At 32.5% G+C, this 27,543-nt stretch overlaps 1 protein-coding gene and 1 long non-coding RNA gene across 2 annotated transcripts in view; one reads left to right on the top strand and one right to left on the bottom strand.

The window, feature by feature from the left end:
* LOC145266278 (uncharacterized) overlaps positions 1–27,543 on the top strand; it is a 949,382-nt gene that overhangs the window by 801,741 nt on the left and 120,098 nt on the right. Inside the window, exon 6 of the mRNA XM_080121826.1 lies at positions 4,154–4,237. The gene's annotated coding sequence lies outside the window, so the exon portion shown is untranslated. The remainder of the gene's footprint in view (positions 1–4,153; positions 4,238–27,543) is intronic.
* Positions 16,885–21,143, bottom strand: LOC145266698 (uncharacterized). Its single transcript, XR_013864772.1, has 2 exons — positions 17,145–21,143; positions 16,885–17,095 (listed from the first exon to the last, which is right to left on the bottom strand). It is a non-coding gene; the product is annotated as an uncharacterized LOC145266698 (long non-coding RNA).

The following is a 27,543-nucleotide window of genomic DNA, read 5'->3' as shown; positions in this document are numbered from 1 at the left end:
GAACCCATCTTTAATGTAGGCACATATTCTATGATCATGATGGACTTGGAAGTCAGATTTAGGTGTTAAGTAAGAGTATCAATTAATTATGAACACACCTAGGGAAGTGGTCGGCCCTATTCCAGTCTCTCTTAGGAAAATATGTCCGGTTTCGTCTCCTGTAATTGGGTTTCAACCTCTATACGGTTAGAACGTAAACCCCTAATGTTGGAGAAGGAGACATGATAGTAGGGGTCTACGGTGGAAGATGGGGTTCTAAGTTTATTGAATTTTGTTCTGGGGATATTTCATGTTGAGGTTTTTGAATTTGTGGAACAAGTCAGTATACTTGGTTAGAGCAGGATAGAGAGGGGAAGTAAGAGAGAAAAGGGCAGGATTTTTTTATGTAGCACATGATAAGGCAAAACCGTAATAATTGACCACTACTATGGCATGGAGAGGCCCCACCAGAGACTACTGCATAGTCCAGAATCCATTCACAAAATGGTAATACAGCAGCCCCAGTACTTTGCACCTGCTGATAGGACATCCTCCTTAGTGGTTAATCTAAGGTTCGGGTCGCTGACTATCAGGCAGATAACGTCAGCTCAGAAGAAACGTTTACCTCCAGCACCCTTACTAGTGGCATGGCCACAAGGATAGACATAGAGACAGAGGGATTTCCAACATCTCAGACTACTGTTCACAAAGTACTACCGACCTAGGAAGCAGCTTTTTCTTCACCCTTTGTCAGAAAAATCACTCATTGTGATGAGGACTGAGAGACATAAAAGGTGAAGCGAGAGTTACTGGAGCTGCCCATAACACAGCACTGCATCATCTACTCTCCATTTAAAAAAGGGGGCGTACTAACATCTACTTAGTATAAGACCGGTGCTAAATTATCAATTAAGGACGCTGTTTGAAGATAATCTCCCCTCCCATATTCATGTGGGGATGTTTTGGCGTTATCTATCTCGAGTTTGAATCATTCGAGCTGCAGCTTATAATTTAAATTTTATAATGAGCTTTTATCAGTTTGTGAAGTCGGCTTAAGTTTTGGTAATTTACATTCTAGTTTAGAGAATAGATTAAGGTATATCTTGGAGGGTTCTCGTTTTCATGGGTGACTTATTTTTTGTTTTTTCGTTATACATGTAAAAAGACAGTATTGGTTAATGTCATATTTGGCAAAAAAGAATTCAGAACAATAAAGAGAAAAAAAAACATGACAAGATAGGTAAAATTTACTTACGGATTTTTAAGTCAAAGCTGAAATAAGGAAACAGTTATAGGTAATTATTTTCAAAATCGGTTTCCAAACTTAGAAACATGTTTTAACCTTAGTTGAAGAGCCTGGAAAAGGCGACCTGCCCATCTTTAGGTCATATCGGAAATGGGACACTAGCAGAATTCGAAGTACATAACGATATGGTGGATGTTGTGTATTTGTTGGGGGGGTAGTGCTTTTATTTTTTATTTCTTTGTCTATTTTTATTTTTTGCTTCATGTATCGGGTTTGAGTCTTCGAGCTTAACCTTATAATTAAACTCCAATAATGAACTTTTATCATTTTATGAAGTCGGCTTCATTTTTGGTAATTTACTTTCGAGTTTAGATAATAGATTACGGTTTATTTTGGAGGGTTCTCGTTCTCATGGGTGACTTTGTTTATTTGATCGGTGAACTTTAAAAAAAAAAAAGAGGTTGATATTGAATTTTATATTGTGTTAAATTTAATTAGCATGTGGTTTATATATATGTAATTTAAAATTCACGAACCGTAGCACTGAAAATTGCTTCAATTGCATTCCTATTATACACTTGAAGTCTACTCGCTTTTATCTATCACGCTTCCATTAATTTATTCTTTTACATTGCTGTGTTAGACTTTGATATTTTCTATCAGAATACTTCGGAATTCAAGTTATAGCAGCCATGTGTTTTAAGTGCTGTGATATTGAGCTGGAGTTGGAAAGGTATAGGGTGTGTCTCTCCGAGAACGTGGTGGTAGTGTTGCCAATGTAGTAAGCAGTGTTAGAGATACATTCCTCTAGCGGGTAAGATACTAGGTAAATTACATTTTTTCTAGCATATTACTTGTCTCCTCAGTCTTGTCCTTGTTAGCTGTTTTTTTGTTTTCATAATAGATGATGAGCTAGATTGTTTGTTACTGTTTGAAAATACCTATCTGTGGATTGTATTGTGGAGAGTATTTTCAACTGCTTTGTATTTTTATATAGCAGGTTGCTGTAGAATATGTCAAGAGGATTACGATTATTTTCTTTTTTAATATTGTCAGCTTGATTTAAGTTGCAACTAGATAGTCTAATTTTTGATCGGCAAGATAGTTTCAGAACCGGTTGTTGACTATGGTATGTTTTATATGTTTGGTTCGTAGAAGAGTATATATTTGTTTGAAGAAATCACTTTCGCGCGATATATGATATATTTTTTTTATTATTGAAATTTTGTAACGAAGTACACATGCGTACATTATTTATTATGCAGGACTTAGCCGATGTATGTTTATTTTTTATTAAAGACGGTGTTAATGATCACGTCGTTACTGGAATCGATAAGAACATCTACAAGGAGATAGATATCATCATCTCACCTTTCCTACATCGAACGTTTTTTCTAGACTTGAATATTAAGTTTTCAGGTTCAGTTGAACAGACCCAAGAAAAATAGATTTGGAGCAAAGTAAACAAGTTTTTACAATTTAACATTTTTAACGCATGAGAAGAAACTCCCACTCCATAAAATAAAGAGTATTTTCATTTATTAGAAGTGTTACGTTCGAAATGATTGTTTATTTCTACAGCGTTGTTGCACATAAAATTTTCAAGTGATTATGTACGAATAATTCTATTTACTGAACAAGTGTTTCCTTTATAAGGCAAGAGCGAGTGTGAAATAGATGTTTTCGGCAATGGTCCCTGAATTAAAACTTTTAATTAACCTTTTATTTATCGAGGAATTTATAAAATGTACATTAGATGTTAAACGGTGCAAACATTTTATTTTAGACGAATTCACTGCGGGTGTCAGGAAGCGGAAAAGAAAGATAATTTACTGAATAAACAGTGCACGCATAAGATAAACCTTCCTGTGCTTAATGATAGTGTCGAACACTACTGTACTATGAAGTAGGGAAACTGCAATAATAACTGTATAACGTCTATATCAGATTAATTAGCTTATAAAGATAATAACTCTGGCTCATATCTTCAGATGTCTAGAGCAATTGTCTCGAATACTCTCGATAAAAGTGATTTATCACTTAAGAGACAAGAATAGGCAAACATTGTTTTGAATAATCTTGCCAAAATGGGATGAGCCGTTAAAAGTTGAGAAATGGGCCGTTGTGAAGTTTAGTATTTTATCAGATAATCCAGTTAAAACTAACTGAATAATAATGAGACATATAAGTTATAGGATTAGAAAAAGTTTGTATAAATATTTCAGTCAAAGAATTCAAATCTCTACCATTCTACAACCAAGCTAGAATATTTATACACTGCTTCTATAAAACTTCTTAAAATGAAAGAATAAAATATAACCTCGTTATTTAAACAGTTCTCTCAGTCTTTTTTTCAAGTTTCTACGCATTAATATGCCGACCTTAAATATTTGCAAGGATACGTTGGAATTCCTGTATATTCCAAAATTGAAAAAAAAAAACGAAAGAACAAATAAGGATGGGGGGGAAATCTGACGAAAAATGTATGCAGGTGTACTACCGAACATATTATACAACAACAAGACAGTTTATATTCTATTTAAATTTTATGTATATTTGTATAAACATTTGAGAGTTTTTCTCTCATTTCTTTTATTACGTTAAGTCTGTTAAATTCTTGTAAATATTTTTTGGGAGTGATAGAAGATTTGTAACAACGGCTTTAAGGTAAGTTGGTGTGCTAAGATTTTAGTGTCTAGTGAAGTAGAAAGGAAATCGCGAACAGTGCAGATTGGCATTTGAGTATGCAGTGACAGAAAGAGACTATTAAAGCTAGTGTGGAGACAGGGAAAAGGAAAAATGGTTATACACAACTTGTGCTTAAAAGAAAGATTAGTCGAGTCTGATGTGTATGCTATTTTCTTTGTAGCTTACCAGTACCCATGTTACAATACTCTTTTAATATATAATGTTTTCTTTTTATTTCAGCGCTGTAACCTGATCCATTCGTCAATACTATTGCAGTAATAATACGAACCGAAACAAAATTAAAGGAACGGAACACGTGCATCTGTAAGTAAACATATTCATAATTATTTAAACTCCGCCTATTATTTATTAAATTAATTGTTTGTGAAGTGAGTGTGTATTTATATCAATTTGAACCTGGACAAATGTGTTTGTTATTAGATTTGGTTCAATCATTATTCCAGAAGAAATAAAGGGATATTGCAAATTATATTTTTCTTTCAGATTTCCGATGTATTCTTTTTGTTTTAAGTAGATGATTTTAAAACTGAAAATTTTAATCGAAAATATATATTTTAATATCAGAATTGAAAACCGAAATGGTTAAATGTGCACATTAAGGAAGAAATAGATGGTTTCTTTACTAACCTGATTAAACGTAACGAGTAAATAAATAAGTGTATGCAATTAATCTACATGTATCAGTTTGTTTTTATGCATTTTCAAACGGCCTATTTCTTTTCATTTTTGTCATAAAACGACCTATTTATTTTCATGTTTATCATAAAAAACGCTACTGTGTTTAAATATACGGCAAGATATTAGTTTAACTCATTTAGAAAGGCATTACTATGTGTTTTACACTTTATGGGTCAGCTTCCCGTTATATATTTTTTTTAATTCTCGTTAATAAAAACATAATTCATAATAGAATTACTCCCTCCTGAAGTTCTCAGTATATTTAACGAACATGGGCAACGGTTTCTAAAGCTTGGCTGTTAATTACCTAGCAACCTTTACAACAATGATGTTTTATAACGAGGATATCTTCTGATTAATTGTTGGATACTATAGTAACTGGTTTCATACTGAGGTTTTATTTCCAGTTTTCAAAGGTCTTTTCGTAAAGCCATGGTATATAATATATCAAGATAAATATGGAACAGTTTATATTTCTATTATGTACGTATTATATTATACGTTTATTGTAGTAAATATTTATTTGTACAAATAATTAATTCATAAATATATATAAATAAAAGCCAAAGCTTTAGGATTTTTATTGTTTTATGTAATTATAATAATATAGAAATTTGAATTACATGTATATATATATATATATATATATATATAAATGTATATATATATATATATATATATATATATATATATAAATACCTATTAAAAGTTAAATTCTTCACTAGTTTGGAGACGGAATGCGTTGTTGTGATAAGTGATTTTTTTCTCTACTAATTCGCACTTTTTATTTTAAGATTCAAATATTAATAACTACATTTTATTTCAGTATTTAATTTATGTATTTCTGTTGTATTAAATGCTAGCTTCTTTTTTTTTTTTTTTTTTTTTTTTTGTCCATAAATGTTTATCTACCAAGTTGATCTTAAATATTGTATAATCAATCCATTATATTATCATTTTCAGTCCCCTAATTTCTGGCTCCCATCTTATCTCGCAATTCCTTATAACGTCACCAACTAACTTCGGAAGAACCCCCCCCCATCCGATTTTGTTTTATATCATAAGTTGCTTAAAACGTGATTAGTTAAAGTTCAGAATAAAATCACGCTTTCTCTTAACGGTTAATTTAAAAAAAAAAAAAATCTTCTGAACGCTATTAAAAGTTAAATTCTTCACTAGTTTGGAGACGGAATGCGTTGTTGTGATAAGTGATTTTTTTCTCTACTAATTCGCACTTTTTATTTTAAGATTCAAATATTAATAACTACATTTTATTTCAGTATTTAATTTATGTATTTCTGTTGTATTAAATGCTAGCTTCTTTTTTTTTTTTTTTTTTTTTTTTTTGTCTCTCGTCCATAAATGTTTATTTATCTACCGAGTTGATTGCAAAAATAGATTACCTAATTGTACTCATTTTTAGTTCGTGGGAGGGGAATCTATCACCATACTTTCCCTTAAACAGGTCCGTTGGACTTTTTATTAAGTACAATACTTAATAGTTATTTTATTTATTTTTTTTTTAATGGAGAGTAGAAAACGCATTGTGGATGCGTTATCGGCAGCTCCTGTTACTCTCGCTTCTTCTTATTTGTCCCTCAGTCCTCATTTTTTAAATGAGTGATTTTTCTGACAAAGGGAGAAGAAAAAGCTGTTTTCTAGGTTGGCAGTATTTTTGCGCGAACAGTTGGCAGAGTTGGTGGAAATTTTCTGTTTCTATGTCTATCCTTGTAGCCATGTCACTAGTAAGGGTGATGGAGGTAAACGTTTTGTCTGGGCTGACGTTATCCGCCTGATAGTCAGGGACCCGAACCTTGGATTAACCACTAAGGAGGCTGTCCTATCAGCAGGTGCAAAGTACTGGGGCTGCTGTATTGCCATTTTGTGAATGGAATCTGGACCATGCAGTAGCTTCTGGTGGGGCCTCTCGATGCCATACTAGTGGGTAATTGTTACGGTTTTACCTTATCATGTGGTACAAAAAAAAAAATTCTTCGTTTCTTTTTCTCTCTTAGTTTCCCCTCTCTGTCCTGCTCTAAGTATATCTGTCGACCTAGTCCACAAATTCCAAAATTTCATCATGACAAGTTTCAAGAAAAAATACACGATTAAACCCGGTTCTCCAACTTCCAACGTAGACCCCTACTACCATGTCTCCTTCTCCAACATCAGGGGTCTACGTTCTAACCTTCCAGAGGTTGAAACCCAATTACAGGAGACTAAACCAGACCTTTTATTTTTAAGTGAAACTGGCATTGGACAGGCTATTTCCCTAGATGAGTTTGCAATTACAGGATACTCTAACTTAACTTCTAAATCTGACCCCCAAGATCGCCATGGGCATGGAATATGTGCCTATATTAAAGATAGCTTTCCATGTGGGAGGGACATCTCCAGGGAAGATCCTAACTTACCCTATATGTGCTTCCGGGTTGCTTTAGCTCACACTACTGCATTTATATTTACTCTCTATCGCCCCACAACAGCGGAGTTACTATCTTTCAAAGCATATCTGAGAAAATTGACCAAGTCCTTTCTACTTATCCTTCAGCTAACATTCACGTATGTGGAGACTTCAATGTTCACAACGTCGAATGGTTGACCCACTCAAACAAGACCGATGATGAGGGGAGGTTCTGTCATGATTTCTCCATTGCCTATGACCTCACTCAGATTGTACAGGAACCTACCCGTGTGCCCGATAATGACGGCCAGTATGCGAGCCTACTAGACCTTTTTCTCACAACTTGCCCTGAACTATGTTCAGTTTCTGTTCTGTCGCCTCTTGGATCTTCCGACCACTCTGTTGTATCAATTAAGATAAAAATGAAATGTAATAAGTCCCCAGACATACCACTTCATCGTACAGTATATCGATACACTAAGGCTGACTGGGATAGCTTCCGTACATTTATATCTGATCTACCTCTGATTTCCATGTTTAAAAAGGATGTGTCCTCTATAGTATTAGACCTAACTGAATGGTTAATTGTAGGTATTGACCATTTCATACCCTCTAAAAAGTTTCAGCAAAAACCTAACAGCCAGCCATGGTTCTCTCCAGAATGTGCTGCTGCCATTGCGCACAGAAATCACTTTTTCCACTGCTTCAAACGTAATAGATGTATGGAAACTAAAGCCGTTTTCAGGACTGCCAGCAACCATTGTAAGAAAGTAATAAGGAACGCAAGAGAGTTGTATGCTCAATCTGTTAAGTCCAAAGTAGCTGAGCAGCGGCTTGGTTCCCACCAGTTTTGGCAAATAGCAAACAGAATCCTGAACAGAAGCGTGTGCTCCATCCCAACTATTATCAATGGACCTGAGGTAATCTCGTCAGCATCAGACAAAGCCAAACTCTTTGTCAAGAACTTTGCAGCTAATTCTACCCTTTGCGACCAAGACCGCCAACCCCCAATATTTCCTCCTGTATCAGAAAACACGCTATGTGATATACGTATATCTGTACGTGATGTTGCCAAGCTAATCAAAAACCTTGATTCCAGTAAAGCAACTGGCCCTGATGGTATTCCAATTATAGTACTCAAAAAACTTCAACCTGAACTAGCGCCCATACTTACAAAACTGTTTAAACGTTGTCTTAAGGAGAATAGTTTCCCATCTCCCTGGAAAATCTCATCAGTATGCCCTGTATTTAAGAATTCAGGTGATCGCTCATCCCCCTCTCAGTACAGGCCAATAAGTCTCTTGTGCGTCATGAGTAAGTTGCTAGAATCTGTGTTAAATACAGAAGTAATCAAACATCTCAACAAAAATAACCTTCTTAGTGACACTCAATATGGTTTCCGTTCTGCTAGATCTACAGCAGATGTCCTTACAGTTATATCGCATAGGATTAGCAAATCTCTCGACGGTGGCAATCTTTCTAGGGCAATTGCTCTTGACATATCTAAAGCCTTTGATAGGGTATGGCATAAAGGTTTACTTCATAAGATCGCTAGCTATGGTATAGCTGGAAAAGTATTCTCAATTATTAAATCATTTCTTTCTGATAGGTTCATAAGAGTAGTAGTTGAGGGGCAAAAATCAGAAGCTCACAGTATTAATGCCGGTGTCCCTCAGGGATCCATCCTGGGCCCAACTCTTTTCCTGATCTACATTAATGATCTTCCTAATCATATCCTTACATCATTTGTAGACATTTATGCTGACGACACTACCATTTATGGTACCACATCTAAGACAGTAAACGAGCAAGTACTCTCCAATTCTCTCTCCTCTGATCTTGAGCATGTAGTACAATGGGGAAAGGAGTGGCTGGTTACTTTTAATGCATCTAAAACCAAGCTTCTCTCTTTACATCATCAACATTTTAATCCACATTTGTCATCAATTGAAATGAATGGCTCTCGTCTTCAGGAGGCCTCAAGTTTTGACAAGCTTCTGGGCTTGACCATTACTCCTGATCTTAAATGGAACACGTATATCAAATCTGTTGCCAAGGCCGCTGGAAAAATGGTGGGATCTTTCTATCGATCCAGTAGATATCTCACTGCTGATGCTATTCTCTATCTATATAAGAGCCAGGTACGTCCAAGGATGGAATACTGTTGCCACATCTGGGCAGGAGCTGCTAGAAAGGACTTGTCCTGCCTTGATAGAGTTCAAAATAGACTTCGTAGCCTCGTAGGAGATGTCCTTTTCTCCTCCTTACAACCTCTATCTCACAGAAGAGATGTTGCGAGTTTGTCTCTGATGTATCGTTATTTTCATGGAAAGTGTTCAACTGAGCTTCAATCTATGGTCCCCCCTCGCCAAACTTTCACAAGAAACACTCGTCTAGCTGTAAACACTATCAATAATTTCCCCCACTCTTTATCTGTGCCTAAACCTAAACATAGATTCCATGAACAAAGCTTCTTTCTTAGAACTGCACGCCTGTGGAATTGTCTTCCGTTTTCCTGCTTTCCGGCTGACTACAATATGGTTGTGTTCAAGTCTAAGGTAAATAAGTTCTTGATGAGCTGTTCCATATAAGTTATTAAATTTACCAAATTTTCATTACTAATGATTACTATATTGACCAACTTCTACTGTACACTCTTTAACCCTTATCCTTGAGTGGCCTCTGGGCCTTGATAATGTGGTGATGCCTGTGTAAAAAAAAAAATATATATATATATATTATATATATATATATATATATATATATATAGTATACACACATGTATGCATATATGTATTTATACATATATTATATAATTATTATTGATTTAACCATGACTAAGAAATTGTTTAATCTTACGCAATCCTCAGTGTGGTGAAAAGATTCTTGTCAGTAAGAAATATATATGTACGTGTTTTTTCTGAATTACCCAGGTATATATGATGGACTTTTCAACCAATTTCGAGAAATGAGGTCTTGACACAAAAACTAAGTTGCTCAAATCAACATAGAAGTATTTTTTTATAGAAGTGGAGGCTAAGCGTTGACCCCACAGTTTTTTGAATTACAAATTAATTGGAAATAGATTACAACAGACACCTGGTTTATTCATCAGTTATTTCTCCGAAGTGGATGTCTTAACAAAAACTGAAAGGTTATCTCTACCAATCTATTAATCTTCATTAAGATACACACCTCCAAGTTTATACAACTCGGCGACTCGATGCGAAACATAGATCGTCTAGACTTTCAATATATATGTATATATATATATGTATATATATATGTGTATATATATGTGTGTATATATATGGGTGTATATATATATATGTATATATATATGTATGTATATGTGTATATATATGTATATATGTGTATATATATGTATATATGTGTATATATATATGTATGTATATGTGTATATATATGTATATATGTATATATGGATATATATGTATGTATATATTGGTATATATGTATAGATATGTATATATGGATATATATGTATATATATATATGTGTATATATAAGTGTATATATATGTACATATATATGTATATATATATATATGTATATATATAAGTGTATATATATGTACATATATATGTATATATATATATATGTATATATATATATATATGTGTATATATATGTATATATGTGTATGTATATATGTATGTATATATATATGTGTATATATATGTATATATGTATGCATATATATATATATATACATATATATATATATATACACGGTGACCCCCCCAAAAAAACAAACCTATATGGAGACAATCTAGAAAATATGTTGTGGAACGGAAAAAAAGCACAAGGCCCAAGTGTGTTGATGTGATGTTTGGAATATAATAAACTAGTTATGAGTAAAGTTTAATTTCATTCAGAAAATACACTAAGAAATGGGGCTTAGATATGCATTGGGCCCGTTAGTTTTGGGTCATCCGTATGTATATATATATATATATAAAGGTATATATAGATGTATATATAAAGGTATATATATATATATAGATGTATATATGACGTACATACACTTGTGTTCCACGCTAACGCAATCATCAGCGTAGGGCTAACATTCATTGATGTATACATATACATATACATACAAATATATATATATATATAATATATATATATATATATATATATATACATATCGGCGAAAAATATGGTACTCTTGCAGAATTGGATCCTGATCCTCGGGAGTTACCGTCAATCATGGCTTGGGCACGACCAACATTCAATGGATTAAGCCGAAAGTTGCTAAAACTTTTAAACGCTAAATCGTTTTATTTTTTGTTGTATTAAAAAATGTGAGGTTTTAATTAATATTTGGGTAAGGGGGGTACTATACACATATTCGAAAAAGTTGTCAAAAAACGAATACATGAAACCAAAGGTAAGGTAAATTACGTTTCTATCCCACTGGATAATTTTTTAGTGTTTTTATTTAATGTAAAATGTTAATCGGCTTAAAAAACTTAGTTTTTATATATGTATTTCAAAAAGACGAATGGGCGCTTTGAATACGTTAAGTTTGGGAAAATCAGTTAAAAACTATACAAAACAGTGTAAGACACCTACTGATTATATGTTATTTTGAAATAGGTTGACATATTCGGTGGGTTTCTGGTTGTATTTTGTATAGTTTTTTTTAGTTTTAAACAATTTTCTCAAACTTAACATCATCACCAGTGCCCGTCACCGTTTGTATTTTTCAAATACACTGATAAACACTGTTTTTCGAGCCGAATAAAGGTTATAGTAAATAAAACCGGTTTGTATTACTGAACACAGATACGAAAAAGTTGTTGAAAATAAATATAACAAATAAATGTTATCAAAGGCAACATGATTTACTTTTCTATCTAACTGGATAAGATTTTAGTATTTTTATGTAGTGTAAAATGTTTAATCGGTTCGAAAACATGTAGTGTTTATCTGTATATTTAAAAATACAAATGATGCCCGACTGTTGAACACGTTCAGTGTGAGAAAATGAGTTAAACCTAAAAAAAATATACAAAATACTGTCAGGAACTCACTCAATATATGTTACCATGACGTAGGCGGACATGTATTCTGGTGGTTTTTAACAGTATTTAGTATAGTTTTTTAGTTTTAACTCATTTTCCCAAATCTAATGTCTGCCGCCATTTGTAATTTTACATATATAGCAGTAAACAGCATTTGTAATTTTACATATATAGCAGTAAACGTTGTATTTTTTTAGTTGAATAAACATTTTACATTAAAAAACCAAAAACAAAATTATCCATTTTGGTAATAAAGTAACATATCTTGCCTTTGATAATATTTGTTATATTTGTAGTTTTTGACAACTTTTTCGAATCTATATGTACAGTAGTACAAACCCAATAAAAACACTAAAAATTATCCAATTAGGTAGAAAAGTAACTTATCTTGCTTTGAAAATATTTACTTGTTATATATTTGGTTTGGTTGACAACTTTGTCAAGTCTTTTCGCAAGTACAAACCCAAAGGTCTATTTTTCTGTCTAATTTTATTTTTAGTACCGCGCTTGAATTTAAATTTCACGATATCTTTTTTTTTGGGGGGGGGGGTAATTTTTTTTTTACATTAGGTCCACCTCCACAATTTTCGACTTTGCTGAATAAGAAAATCTCATTTAAAATTTGAAGAGGCAATTAGTTTTCGAGATATAAAGACCTGTACTATGCACTATAATTCATTGACGGCCATGAATACACACTCCCAAGCTCCCCATATTAAGAACGGCTTTCGGAATAAACAACACCAATGCCTAACCACATGTTTGAACCTTTTACCTGTCTTTCGTCTTTTAAAAACGGCTTTTGGAATAAATACAATCATTCTCCCCATGTTAATAACGGCTTTCATAATAAACACCCCAAACCTACCCGTGTTAAAATTTGTGGAGGTTTACCTAATGTGAAAATTTACCTTTTGTTTTTTTTTATAAATTGTTAGTTGAAAGCACAGAATAGTAACAAAACACCATCCCTTCCCTTTGGTAAGAATAGCAAAAAAATAAAAATAAAATAATGGTTTTCTTGGTAGAAACTTTTCTGTATTTCACCAAACAATTCCTGATGCTAATGAACGTACTGATTCGCACTTTTTTTTTTAAAATCGTATTTCCAAGCTTTATTAAAGTTTTATGATATGTGTTTTTATTCAATTGTGAGGTTAAAGTCCAGAATAGGTACAAACACCCTCCCCTCCCCATATTAAGAATGAATTTTTTAATAATAACGTTATTATTTCAGCACGGACCACTCTCTAAATGAGTGCCTAATATTTTTTCAACCATTCTTAACAAAGAGAGGGGATGGTGTTTTGTAAGTATTCGGTGCTTTTTTAACTAACAATTTATTATTAAAAAAAGATATTGTGAAATTAAAAAAAAAATAAAGATATTGTGAAAGTTGAACTTAACTTGAAAAAAAAACAATGTGAACGGAACGTTCAACATTGTAGGCGGACCTTATTTGGCAATAAGGTCACGTTAGTCGATTAATGGGTGCTAATGCACTTACTGATCTGCGCTATTTTTAAAAATCGTATTTCCTAGTTTAATTAAAGTTTCATGTTTTTTGGGGGGTATTTTTTTTTAGATTAGGTCCACCTCCACAATTTTCTTTTAAATGACGACTTTTAAAGGTTTCCGAGTATGCTGAATACAGAAATCGCATTGAAATTTTGCAGAAATAAGTAGTTATCGAGATATAAATAGTTGTTTATACATTGAATTCTTTGCCAGTCATCTTTATGTGCGTAGATTTGTTTATGACGCGTACAAGCGTGTAAAAAAGATGGCTGCCATAGATTACAATGCATTATAAAACTTTTTATATCTCGATAACTACTTATTTCTGCAAAATTTTCAATGCAATTTCCGTATTCAGCATAGTCGAAAATCTACAAATCGTCATTTAAAAGAAAATTGTGGCGGTGGATCTAATTAAAAAATTTACTGTTTTTTTATTCAATTGTAAGATGAAAGTACAGATTAGGTACAAAACACCCTCTTCTTCCCAATGGCTTTTTAATTAATAACGTCATTATTTCAGAACGGATCAATAAGTTCACGAGTGCCCAAATTCTTTAAAAGCATTCATATTTTCTTATATAAAAACAACTTCTGTAGAAAAAAAAGAAAAACACGTGCACTTGTTCTTGTGAAAAAAAGTTTTCTTAAAAAAAATACGGTAAAAAAAGCAAAGAACAAAATATTAATCGGTTTTCATGCAGAGAGTGATCCGTGCTGAAATAATAACGTTATTATTTAAAACGCCATTCTTAACATAGGGAGGGGGTGTACATAATCTGTACTTTAACCTTACAATTGAATAAACACATATCATAAAACTTTAATTAAACGTGGAAATACGATTTAAGAAATAGCGCGGATCACTCTCTGCATTAGCCCCGAAAGTACAGAATGGTTAGAAAACATCCTCCCTCCCCATGTTAGAATTGCTTTCTAAATATTGTTAATGCTTCAGTACTGTTCCTTGTCAAAACACCAAAGAATTGCTTTCTTAATAATAATATAATTATTTCAGCAGGGTAGCTTCTCTGCATAAGTACCATGTTTTGTTTTAAAATTGTTAGGTGAAAGGACAGAATAGTTACAAAATACCATCCCCATGTTAAGAATGTCTTCCTAATTAAGATTATTTCAGCACGGTACTTTCTATGCATACGTACCATCTATTTTTGTTTATTAAACTGTTAGGTGAAAGTATAGAATAGCTGCAAAACTCCCTCTCCATGTTAAGAATAGCTTTCTAAATAACGGTATTATTTCAGCACGGACCCTTCTCTGCATAATTCTATCTTTAGTTTATTAAATTGTTAGGTAAAAGTATAAAATAGTTACAGAAAACCCTCCCTTTCCCATGTTAAGAATGGGTTTCCTAATAGCATTATTTCAGCACGGTATCTTCTCTGCATAAGTACCATATTTTGTTTATTAAATTGTTAGTTGAAAATATAGAATAGTTACAAAACGCCCTCCCTATGTAAATAATAGTTTTCTAAATAATATTATTATTTTAGCACGATACTTTCTCTGCATAAGTACCTTGTTTTGTTTATTAAATATTTAAGTGAAAGTACGGTACTAATGCAGAGAGTGTTCCGTGCTGAAATAATAACGTTATTATTTAAAAAGCCATTCTTACCATGGGAGGAGAGGGTGTTTTGTATCTAATCTGTATTTTAACCTTACAATTGAATACAAAACATAATAAAACGTTTATTAAATGTGGAAATTCGATTTAAAAAATAGCGCGGACCACTCTTTGTATTAGCACGAAATATTATTAAAGCACTTTACCAATCCGTAAAATTTCTTCGACAAAAAACCTGTACTTTTACCAACAAAGTTATAATGTAAATAATAAAAAGGTCATATTTTCTCATATCGAAAAAAAAGACTTCGACTCAAAAAACTAGCGACAAACTTTTTTTTTGCCTGATAAAATGAAGAAAAATGTTTAAATTAAAAAATATGGAAGATAAACAAATGAATTATGTTTTTTTTTTTTTTTTTACTTATCGAGTAAAAAGAAAATGAAATCTTCTAATTCGTTTCGTCAAATCGTGGTGTGTGATCGAACCGGAAGTTCAGTTCTATCAACAATCAGGTTCGCACTAAAGGCTTACGAAAAATATATTTATTTTATTTAATAGTTTAATAGTTGGCATGTACATTTATTTTAATAACATCAAAAACTCCCTCGACTCTAAAGATGGGTTATCTGAAAATTTCAAATAAATTGGTTATATACCACAATCAGCCGGTCACTGAGGTGTGACCGACAGACGTGTTATAGTAAATGTCTTAAAGCGGTCTCGGGAAGATATGAAGATGGGCCAGTCATTAGGGTCTGTGTAGTAAGAAGAAAATCATACCTGAGATGTTGGATCTGGGTGTGGCTGCTTTCTTTTCTCAAGATGATCTCTTCACCCTGGTGGCATTCTGGTGGGAATCTTCATCTCTTTGTCCTCAGGGCCGCCTTTCGACTTCAGACATTTATGAAGGCATTCATGGCAGACACAAGAAAAATGACACGCGACACAATTGTAATATACATAAGGTATGACTAACTATTTTATTTTACATTAGAAATACAATATATATTACAAAAAAAAACAATTTACAATTCATTTTTACAATTGAAACTGGATAATAGACTTTTCGAAGCTAACTAAACTACCCTAACTAGTGTTGAGGGAGGGGGTGCCCCCCTCATTTACGGAGAGACAAAATATGCGTCCTCACATCATGGTGGTCGTGCAGGAAAGAGACAGAAAGATAGCAAGGGGATTATGGGAAGGGGTTTCTTTGTATCTCTACGCTCATGGACAATTTACCACCCGTCCATGCTGCAGAGTGTGTTAGAAACAGTGGCACAAGGAAATAGTGCCACATCCCTCCCTATGCTATCCGAAATTTATGAGCATTCATAAATTTCAGAAGTCCCTAATTTTCCGTGAATGGTGCGTCAACCGGCCGTCAGCAATCAATGTCTCCATGCTCTACGTTCCATCAGGAACTCAGTGAAGCAAGTTATCTTTTCCACCAGGCTCCTGGTAGGCTGGTATACTGCTTCAAATACCAGAGAGGGTAATCATCCTCGCCCTCCATCGAGGCAATGGCATCACGATTTCAGTTACTGGATTTACACTTTCTTAAGCAACCAGTATAATATTTTTTTAACAAAGCCGGATTTTACGTGAGTTTATCACGCCGACCTATACGTATTTCACTAAGCCGGATTGTACGTGAGTTTATCACGCCGACCTATACGTATTTCACTAAGCCGGATTTTACGTGAGTTTATCACGCCGACCTATACGTATTTCACTAAGCCGGATTCTACGTGAGTTTATCACGCCGACCCATACGTATTTCACTAAGCCGGATTGTACGTGAGTTTATTCACGCCGACCTATACGTATTTCACTAAGCCGGATTGTACGTGAGTTTATCACGCCGACCTATACGTATTTCACTAAGCCGGATTCTACGTGAGTTTATCACGCCGACCTATACGTATTTCACTAAGTCGGATTGTACGTGAGTTTATCACGCCGACCTATACGTTTTTTAATTTAGTCTGCATAACATTATTTCCGTAACTGGATTTACGCTCCCTTCAGCAACCAGTATAATGTATTTTAACCAAGTCGGAGTTACGTGACCTCATCACGCCGACCTATATGTATTCCAAGTTATTACTTCAGTTACTGGACTTACGCTCTCTTCAGCAACCAGTATAATGTATTTTCAGTGAAGCAAGTTATCTTTTTCCACCAGGCTCCTGGTAGACTGGTATACTGCTTCAAATACCAGAGAGGGTAATCATCCTCGCCCTCCATCGAGGCAATGGAGTAACTGGATTTACACTTTTTTAAGCAACCAGTATAATATTTTTTTAATAAGTCGGGGTTACGTGACCTCATCACGCCGACCTATATGGATTTAGTAAAACCTTGGTCTTCAGAGGTTCTAATCCAATTAATTCTGTTAGAGCAAGGAGTCTGCCGCCGAGCGACCAATAAAAACTATCCACCACGGAATATTTATTAATTATATAAAGAATTAATTAAGAAGGGCACTCAGCCTTCATGAGTTAGAATACTCAATTAGGGGGGAAAAAATTTCCAAAAATAAACAATTCAGAAACCTGGTATACATTAAATCAATGAAATAGGGTGTTAACAATTTTTTTTCTTAAAAAGAAAACATTTTTAAAAAATCATTTCAGAGCACCTCGGTCACAATTAGAATTTGTTTACACAATGCAAACGCATTTCAGTCATTACATTCATAATTAACTTTTTCCCAAATTTCAGGGTACATTTAAAAAGTATATGTATTTTTTCAAAACTTGATTTACAAAAGATCATTAAAATTTAATTCCAAAATTTAAAAATTATTTCAAGTATTTTGGTTCATCGTTAAAATCAATTTATGTTAGTTAACTTCTTTCCAAAGTAAGTCATTTATTATTATAAAAACCAATCTTCTCAAAAGGTCATAAACTTCGAATAGACCCATTTTTCGTAATACAATTCAAAAATTATTCCAAACATTTGGTTCATTATTAAAATTAATCTTCCGAAAAGATCATAGAAAATTCATTTTGAATCAATTCACCCTTCACAATGAGATTCAGAAACATCCCAAATTTTTCATTTCGTAATTATTATTTTTAAAATTCAGTGTACATTTACAGTTATTTAATTGATTCTTAAAAATCATTTCTTCTTTTAGACCATTATCCAGGTCATTTCGAATTCAGAAACTTTTCATGTTAATTAACTTTATTTTCCAAGTAATTATTTTATCATTTAAAAGCAATTCTTTTCCTAAACTCACTCACAAGGATTATTTCGAACTAATAAACTCCCGCCACACCTGGGAGTCACATTAGTTAACGACCAGTTCTGTATAGTTAACAGCTCGAAAAAATTAAAGTTTCAATTAAAGAGAGATCTTTCTAGACTGAGGAAATCTTTTTTTTTTTTTCTTAATAATTAATTCAATTTTACGTATATACTCCTCAGTCAATATTTCAGGGACCCCTATCATACGGTCCAATTTCAAATAAACCTTCAATTAAAGAATTTGCTCGAATAATTCTTCCTTAAAATCATCTAGAGTTCAGGAAAATCTCTTTCGTTAGTCAAACAATATTTCCTTAGAAATTATTAAAAATTCAGAGAATATTCGAAATGTAATAGCGTAATTTTTCTTTAAGAAAAACTATGAACATCTCAGAGAACTCTTAAAAAATTAACGTAATCATGTAACAGTTGGCTTTTCCAAACACTCGAAGACTTCAAAAAAAGTACTTTAAGTGCTGTTTGAATAATCGTCTCAGTTTTTATTTTTAATAAAAACCAATTGAAGACATCATTTAATGTAATTTAACGAAGCATAAATAATTTTGTTCTTTAAACTTGGTAGAAAAATTTAAAAAACTCCAAGTTAATTCGTTATTATATGCCCTCCTGCAATCAGCCATGGGGGTTTAGCTATACAATCATTAAAACACAAGAGTAGAGAGAGAGAATGAGGGGGAAAGAAGGGGATAGAGACAGAGCGATGCCATTACACACCCTACCACCCCCATAACACTATTACGTAATCTCACAAAAAAACTCTTCGATTTTAAAAGTCACTCTCTCGTCCCCAAAAAAGCTTGCAGAGGGTGAAAGAATGGTAGACAACACGAGAGGTGGTGAAAGAGAGGAAGAGAAACAGAGGCAGGTCGCATTGTTCCACCACCCATCCCTCAACACCCTCACAAACACCATGACGAGGTCATCTTCGCTTCCTTCCTATGTGCGGCCATTGTTTCAAACAAATGAGTGACAGGTAGACATTAAACATTTCTACGAGTTTAAAACAATTAACTAAATAGAAAAACAATCTTATTTTGAACAATTTTGTTAAAGGCATTCTCACACAAAAAAAAACGTTCACATTATGTAATCCACATTTTTAGCAATCCATTTTTTCTTTCCTTTTTTTTAAACAGACAAATCAAAATTAATAAAAAAAAACATAATCAAATCAAAAAAACCACATATGTTTCGGCATTAACTGCTAATCTAACCCGAAAAAAAAACACATCAACTGTTCATGGAATAAAATGTAATGTAAAAGTTCTATTTTTTTCAAATCTAAATCTAACACTTGCAAAGTCAAAAGCAATTTTTTAAAAAGTCCTATATCTTTATAAACCTGAAATAAAGATCAGATAAAAAATGTTAGGTATCCTTTATTTTCTTTCCTTTTTTTTTTTTTTAAATTTATTTTTCGAGCTTCGTGTTTGAAGGATTTTTTTCTTTTTTTTTTTTCATGTAATAACAAGATGCATAGATATACACACATATCGATATATATCCGGAGAGAGACAGAAAGAGAGAAAGCGTGAGAGAGAAAGAGATATTGCATATTCTAGAGACACTTTTTTTTTTCTCGTCTCTGTTTTTTTTTTTTTTTTTGTGTGTGGGACACATTTCTTACTTTTTTTTCGAAGGGTTACTTTCAATACTCTTTTTTTTTAAATCGATCTTTTGTAAACTGTTTTTTTTTTTTGTAGGTGCAAGACAATTTTTTGTCCAGGTTCTGAATTTTCCTTTTTGAGTGCGTTTTTTTTTTTTTTTGTGCGCGTGTGTACTGGTCTGCCATTTTTTTAAAATTTTGCCAGAAATAATAGTTTTTTCCGTTTTTAAAGACCGTGGACCATTTTTTTTATTCGATTCGTCTAGTGGTCGTTATTTTTGGTTGTGCCGTGGGTTTAAGAGTCGAAATTATTTCCATGCTGGGAAACAATATGTCTTGGTCATAGTGCATAATTTATACTGCGACACAGATGCGACGAGATCCGTCTGGTAATTAACCAGGGTCAATCCTGCGTCTTAAGGCAACCATTTATACCACTATCAGCCGGTCACTGAGGTGTGACCGACAGACGTGTTATAGTAAATGTCTTAAAGCGGTCTCGGGAAGATATGAAGATGGGCCAGTCATTAGGGTCTGTGTAGTAAGAAGAAAATCATACCTGAGATGTTGGATCTGGGTGTGGCTGCTTTCTTTTCTCAAGATGATCTCTTCACCCTGGTGGCATTCTGGTGGGAATCTTCATCTCTTTGTCCTCAGGGCCGCCTTTCGACTTCAGACATTTATGAAGGCATTCATGGCAGACACAAGAAAAATGACACGCGACACAATTGTAATATACATAAGGTATGACTAACTATTTTATTTTACATTAGAAATACAATATATATTACAAAAAAAAACAATTTACAATTCATTTTTACAATTGAAACTGGATAATAGACTTTTCGAAGCTAACTAAACTACCCTAACTAGTGTTGAGGGAGGGGGTGCCCCCCTCATTTACGGAGAGACAAAATATGCGTCCTCACATCATGGTGGTCGTGCAGGAAAGAGACAGAAAGATAGCAAGGGGATTATGGGAAGGGGTTTCTTTGTATCTCTACGCTCATGGACAATTTACCACCCGTCCATGCTGCAGAGTGTGTTAGAAACAGTGGCACAAGGAAATAGTGCCACAGTTATGTAGAAATATGGTTGTATAAACTTTGAACGAAACAAGAATTACACACACACACAAATATATATATATATATATATATATATATATATATATATATATATACATATATATACGTGTTTCCATAAACTGTATGCGATTAGAATTTATAACAATATATGCATTTGATCTACTCATACTCTTGTAGCGTAATAAATCATGCCAGAAATAAATATACGTATACGCGTGTACTTACTTATATATATATATATATATATATATATATATATATATATATATATATATATATATATATATATATATATTCAACATAAACAGTTATATTTGGTCGCTATAAACAGCCAAATATGTAAGACCATACGCGGAGCTTGCAATAAGTAATGCCCCTTAACTTCTTCCTGTTGTCTGATCAAGCTTAAATTTTGCATGTGCAATGATTTATATCTCTTGGGTTATGTGGCAAATTACAGCTCTGAACTAATTGTGGTTTCTGTTTTATAGGTGTGTGAACTGAGTCAGGTGTGAAATGGAGCCTGTTGAATGTCGAGCCGTGATCCGCCTTTTGTATTTGAAATAACGCACACCACAGAAGACTTTTGGTGAAATGAAAAACACTTATGGCGATAATTCCACATCACATGACCTTGTAAAACGTATGCCGCCAGATAAGAAGCACGGGCGTGTGGTTATGAAATCCTCTCCCAATCCTCCCTACTCTCCTGACCTTGCACCCTCTGACTTTTACCTCTTCACAGCCATGTAGTTGGTTTTATAATGAAAGCGTTTTCCAGATGATGCATCATGATTCTGAAGTAACGTTGTGTGTGGAGGACCAATCTGTGGTGTTCTACAGAAACGGTGTCCAGAGCTGCATAAACCGATGGGAGAAATGCACAACTCTGGGTGCTTCTTATGTAGAAAAAGTAATAACTGTGCCTAGTGTCGTTGTTCTACTGTTTGGGGAAGTGGGTAACGACCCTGAACCATTCGACGCTACATTATTTTTTTCTTGCTCTAAGGTATTATAAATAATCTAGTTTCTACATTTTAATACCTTAAGCCTGGATTCATATATATATACATATATATATATATATATATATATATATATATATACATACACACCTATATATATATATGTATACATACCCACCTATATATATATATATATGTATACATACACACCCATATATATATATGTATACATACACACCTATATATATATATATGTATACATACACACCTATATATATATGTATACATACACACCTATATATATATATATATATATATATATATATATATATATATATACATTTCCCTCCTAATCCTTTTTTCGCCCTATATACTTAAGCGTTTAATGCTGACGCAATCATACGAATTGGGTATCATTTTCTATCAGTAATACATATATATGTATATATATATGCATGTATATATATATGTATATATATGCATGTATATATATATATGCATGTATATATATACATAATTATATGCATGTATATATATATACACAAATATATGCATGTATATATATATACATAAATATATGCATGTATATATACATAAATATATGCATGTATATATATATACATAAATATATGCATGCATATATATACATAAATATATGCATGTATATACACATAATATATGCATGTATATATATAAATACATAAATATATGCATGTATACATATAAATACATAAATATATGCATGTATATATATACATAAATATATGCATGTATATATATATATACATTAATATATGCATGTGTATATATATACATAAATATATGCATGTATATATATACATAAATATATGCATGCATATATATACATAAATATATGCATGTATATATATATATACATAAATATATGCATGTATATATATATATACATAAATATATGCATGCATATATATATATATATAAACGTTTAACGTACATCTTACAACTAGAATTGTTTACTTGTATCATGTAATGTGTCTGTTTATTTGAGCATAAATATATATTGTATCGTGAGGTCACTTCATTTCTGTTTTATTTTATATAAATATATTATAACTGAACATTACTATATATATATATATATATACATATATAATCCCTAGCACTGTTATTTTAATATAGATATTGTACTTAATTTAATTTATTATTTTATGAATTTTAAAGTCTGCAAATTTAATCAGTATAATGTTCGTATTGATTTAAACAATGAATGTTGTCAAAATTAAGAGGACATTGGTAGTTAACGAGCCAGACCTCATAATTTCTTTTATGTTGCCGCAGTGTGTTCACCATGTTCTACCAAAAGTGTTGAGCTTAAAACTGTACTTGGTTGTATTGTTTAATTTTATCATCTTTCTATTTGACCCTTACGATCAATAAGGATATTTGCTAATCTTGTAAGCAATGCAGGAGAACTCAATTTATAGGGCTCTTTTTATTATTTTATTTATAGGGTTCACAGGCATGTGCATCTTTTAAATCTGTTAGGAAGAGTTATTTCTGTAAATGTTCTCATGTATAGTCAATGCACGAACTCTGTTTGAGTGAAAAAAATGCCATCGGCGCGAGGTTTTTAATTTCCGGGAATCGTCGAAAAACGAGTGCTAAATAAAGAAATGGCGTTTAGTGAATTCACTGAAATAGTCGATTAAAATCGTTAAAAATTGTTAACCACTCTAAAACCTAGACTAACATGATATTGAGCCTGATTGATGGTCGGTTATTTTATGCGAATGAGTAAGGATTGCATAATTGAGAGGCGTATATTTAAATGTGTCTCGGCTTTTATGGATTTTTTTATTATAAATATTTTCTAATTTTTTGGTGGGTAATGTTCTGCAAGTTTGGGGCATATTGAGCTGTAAGGGGAAAACATATGACATGTACACCGGCAAAATATTCTGAGTCTAGTTACCAAACGCAACTTTTTAATTCAGAACGCGTCCAGAAACGACTCCTGGAAGTTGAAAAGTTTCACGACAACGGCAAGTTTTTTGTTATGCACATAAGATATTTCTTAATAATTGGATCTGTATATACCGAACGTATAAACTGTTGATAATATTTTCTAAATAGCATAATTAAGAACGTGGATATATATTTAAAGATGATCGTTTAATAAAAAAATCTAAGCTATTGTTCGAAATAAAACACGTCTGGCTTAGAGTGAGAATTAAATATTAATTGATAATAGATTCAATCAAAAACAGTAACAAGTAGTTGTATGAATAGAAAGGGGCAGCTTCATGTTACTTTCCTTTTATAATGAAGTAGAAGATTTTTACAAGTAAGCCTATTTGTAACACGATTCTATCAGTGAGCTATAAATTTGCTAGTAACTGACAGTGGCGAATCCTTTTTTTCCATGTAATCGACTAGTTTGAAAAGTTGTGTACAAATTCTGGGAGCGATAGCAGCTATCTATCATGTCTTAAAGGGGCACGCACGATGCTCAACGAGCGAAGTCCGAGATCTGTTCCAGTACAACCTGCTTTTACCGATAAAAATTATAATTGCCAGCACCATCAAAATGTAAATCCGGACGTTTATGCACTTTTGGGCACAGCTTAACTGTGTGTGGTCACGGTTATGGTCATGGTTTTAAGTGCGGGCCATATCATGCCACCTTACATCTTCAAAGTAAGCTTGAAAGTCAACACCAAAATATTCCTTGATATGTTTAAGAGTGTCGTAATTTCCAGATGAAATCAGTTGACTACTAGCGAACACTGGGTGTGGCAGGAGGACTCGGCGCCGATCGCTAAGTCCAAATAAACCTAAGCATTGCTTCCGATGTGTGCTATAATTTTGTAACCTTCACTTGATTGCCTCCTTCCTCTCCTGGACTCAACTCGCTGGATTAATTTGTTTAGTCATAGGTCGAGAACATCAGCGCCATGGCCTTCCACAATCAAGAAAGCCGACCGGATCACTGCCGTCCGCCGATTATTCGTCGATATCTCGGTGGCGCCTCTGGAAAAGGCACGCTCCCAGTTCCGGACTCGTGTCGAGGGTGTGATTGGGGCAGAAGGCCGCTAATCTGAATAGCCGTCAGCTCTACTATATAATTAAGTTCTTCGGGCTGTTTTTCAATAAAGAATTTGAAATAAAATGTTAGTGTTATTTTGTTTAGAGCGACAAATTAATCGTTCTTCACTTTATCTTTAAAATTCAAAACACTCATGCACTCACGTGAAAATATTTTATAGTTATTCAATAAGATTTTAACACATAGAATTAAACACAGCAAATCATGATGTATGTCTTACCATCATCATCGAGTTCATAACTGTATTCATTTTTAATTAACACTATATATTAAAATCAAAGTTAAAATCATTCCAGAAAAACGTCATTATGATTAACGGTCTTATTAATAATTAGTGCACTATTTGATATGAAGTGAAGGAACAAAAAGTGTAATGCTATGTGATTACTTTAATCAGATTCATACGGTACTTTGTTAATTGAATTTTTGGCCGAATGGTTGCTAATTAGTTTCGTTTATATAAACAAAAAGAAAACACATTCGTTTTAATGGAATAATTCTTAGAGTGAAACACATAATAATAGTCAAGAGCGTATAGTAAATCATTTTATATATGATCTACTTTGGAAATGGAATAATAAAGTAATATCATTACACATAATTTAACATTGCCTTATGTAGAAATACAAAATATGATTGAGTTGTGAAAATTTCAGATAAGAAATTAAAATATATTTTGGAAGATATATTTTAAATTAAACGTGCCAATTTATATGAAATAATTTTGTATCAGGATGCATTTTCGTGCACACATAGTTAATTTAAATATAGCAAGTATACATATGATAAATAGTTTATCTATTACAAAACTAAACTCTTTTTTGCTTACGTATTGAAACCGTAAATCCAGTTTACAACTCTCGCTTTGAAAAATTCGGTCCATGCGTAAGAAAGTACAACAGATTCATGGAAGCTCTTTTAAATCAACAACATATGAGTTAAGTATATGCAAATAAAAACAAAACTTTTTTGTTTGCTTTTTGCATCAGCATTTGAAGCATTTTATTTGTATTTTCAAAATTGGTATATTTTTCAAACAAGAATGACACACATATCTGTTACGATTTAAAGTATTTTATATACTGTGTCATCACAGTTACATTCAGTTTGCCCGGTGGTTGAACCCGTGCTAATAAAAAAAACTACATCACTATAAACTCATAGCATAATATTTTACTATAAATAGAACTTGAGAAATGGCACAATAAGTAAATGCAGGTAAATTCAATAAAATTTCTATCTCATAGTTAACTGATTATTTAAATAAAAATAAAGTGAAACAATTTAAACGGTAAATCATTATATCCTTTTAATTGTAACCAAACGCAAGAACAGTGTTTTTCTTCTGATTTTTTTTCATTCTTCTGATTTAAACCATAAAATCATTTGATTGTATTTGTTCCCGTAATTGACATATTTAAAAGTGGAAATAAATCGCAAATATGTGTTATTTTTTTTGGAGATCATGCAAACGATAGAACTTTTAGCCTGTTGAAAAGGGAAACAGATATATCGGTGACTTATGATAAGTAACGCCAGTGGCAATGATGTAACGAATGTTACATCTTAGAGTGGCAGGGGGAAATATTTTTTTTTGATATGAAGAAATTACTTTTCGTAAATATATTTAACCTAAAATGGGCACATCTTTTCTGTCCAACTAGTGAGAATTAGTTTTGTTTTTTAATACTGCATGAATTTATATATATATATATATATATATATATATATATATATATATATATATATATATATATATATATATATATATATATATTTCCTTACTCCCATCCCTTAACAATCACTTTTAAAGTGGCGATTTTATAAAGCAGTATTTTCAGATATTAAGCAATGTAATATATTATGCTATCACTGATTGCCATTTCTGTACGCGCAAGAACTCGAATATGTTTAAAATAACCACCACGAATTTCATTGCTTAATATACAGAAAACAACATATTTTCGGAAAATTTAAAACGAATTATTAGTAGGTAAACAGAAAAGTGGTGCTCATTTTATGTTAAATTTATACTTAAAATGATCGCTACTTCTTGAAAAAATAATTCTTCATATCAAGAAAAAAATGCTATGTTATGTTCGTTTTCTGGCACGCTGAACTTTTAATTGTAAATGTGTTTTGGGAGTTAGAAAAAATCTTGACATGGTTCAAAAGTGATTTATGCCATACTAGATTTTAGTAATATTCGTACTTTATATTTAGTTAGCAATTTGTCAGAAGTGAAGGCAGACACATTTAATGGTCGGCATGACTAGCATTGTATATGATTTAACATTTATATAAATTTTTAGCCAATATAAAAATAGAAGCTTTCGTAGT

The sequence above is a fragment of the Euprymna scolopes genome, chromosome 4 (genome assembly GCF_053919585.1).
Source record: "Euprymna scolopes isolate OS-2025 chromosome 4, ASM5391958v1, whole genome shotgun sequence".
Taxonomy (NCBI): domain Eukaryota; kingdom Metazoa; phylum Mollusca; class Cephalopoda; order Sepiida; family Sepiolidae; genus Euprymna; species Euprymna scolopes.
Note: the sequence above shows the minus strand (reverse complement) of the source record. Positions and strands in the feature narration are given on the sequence as shown.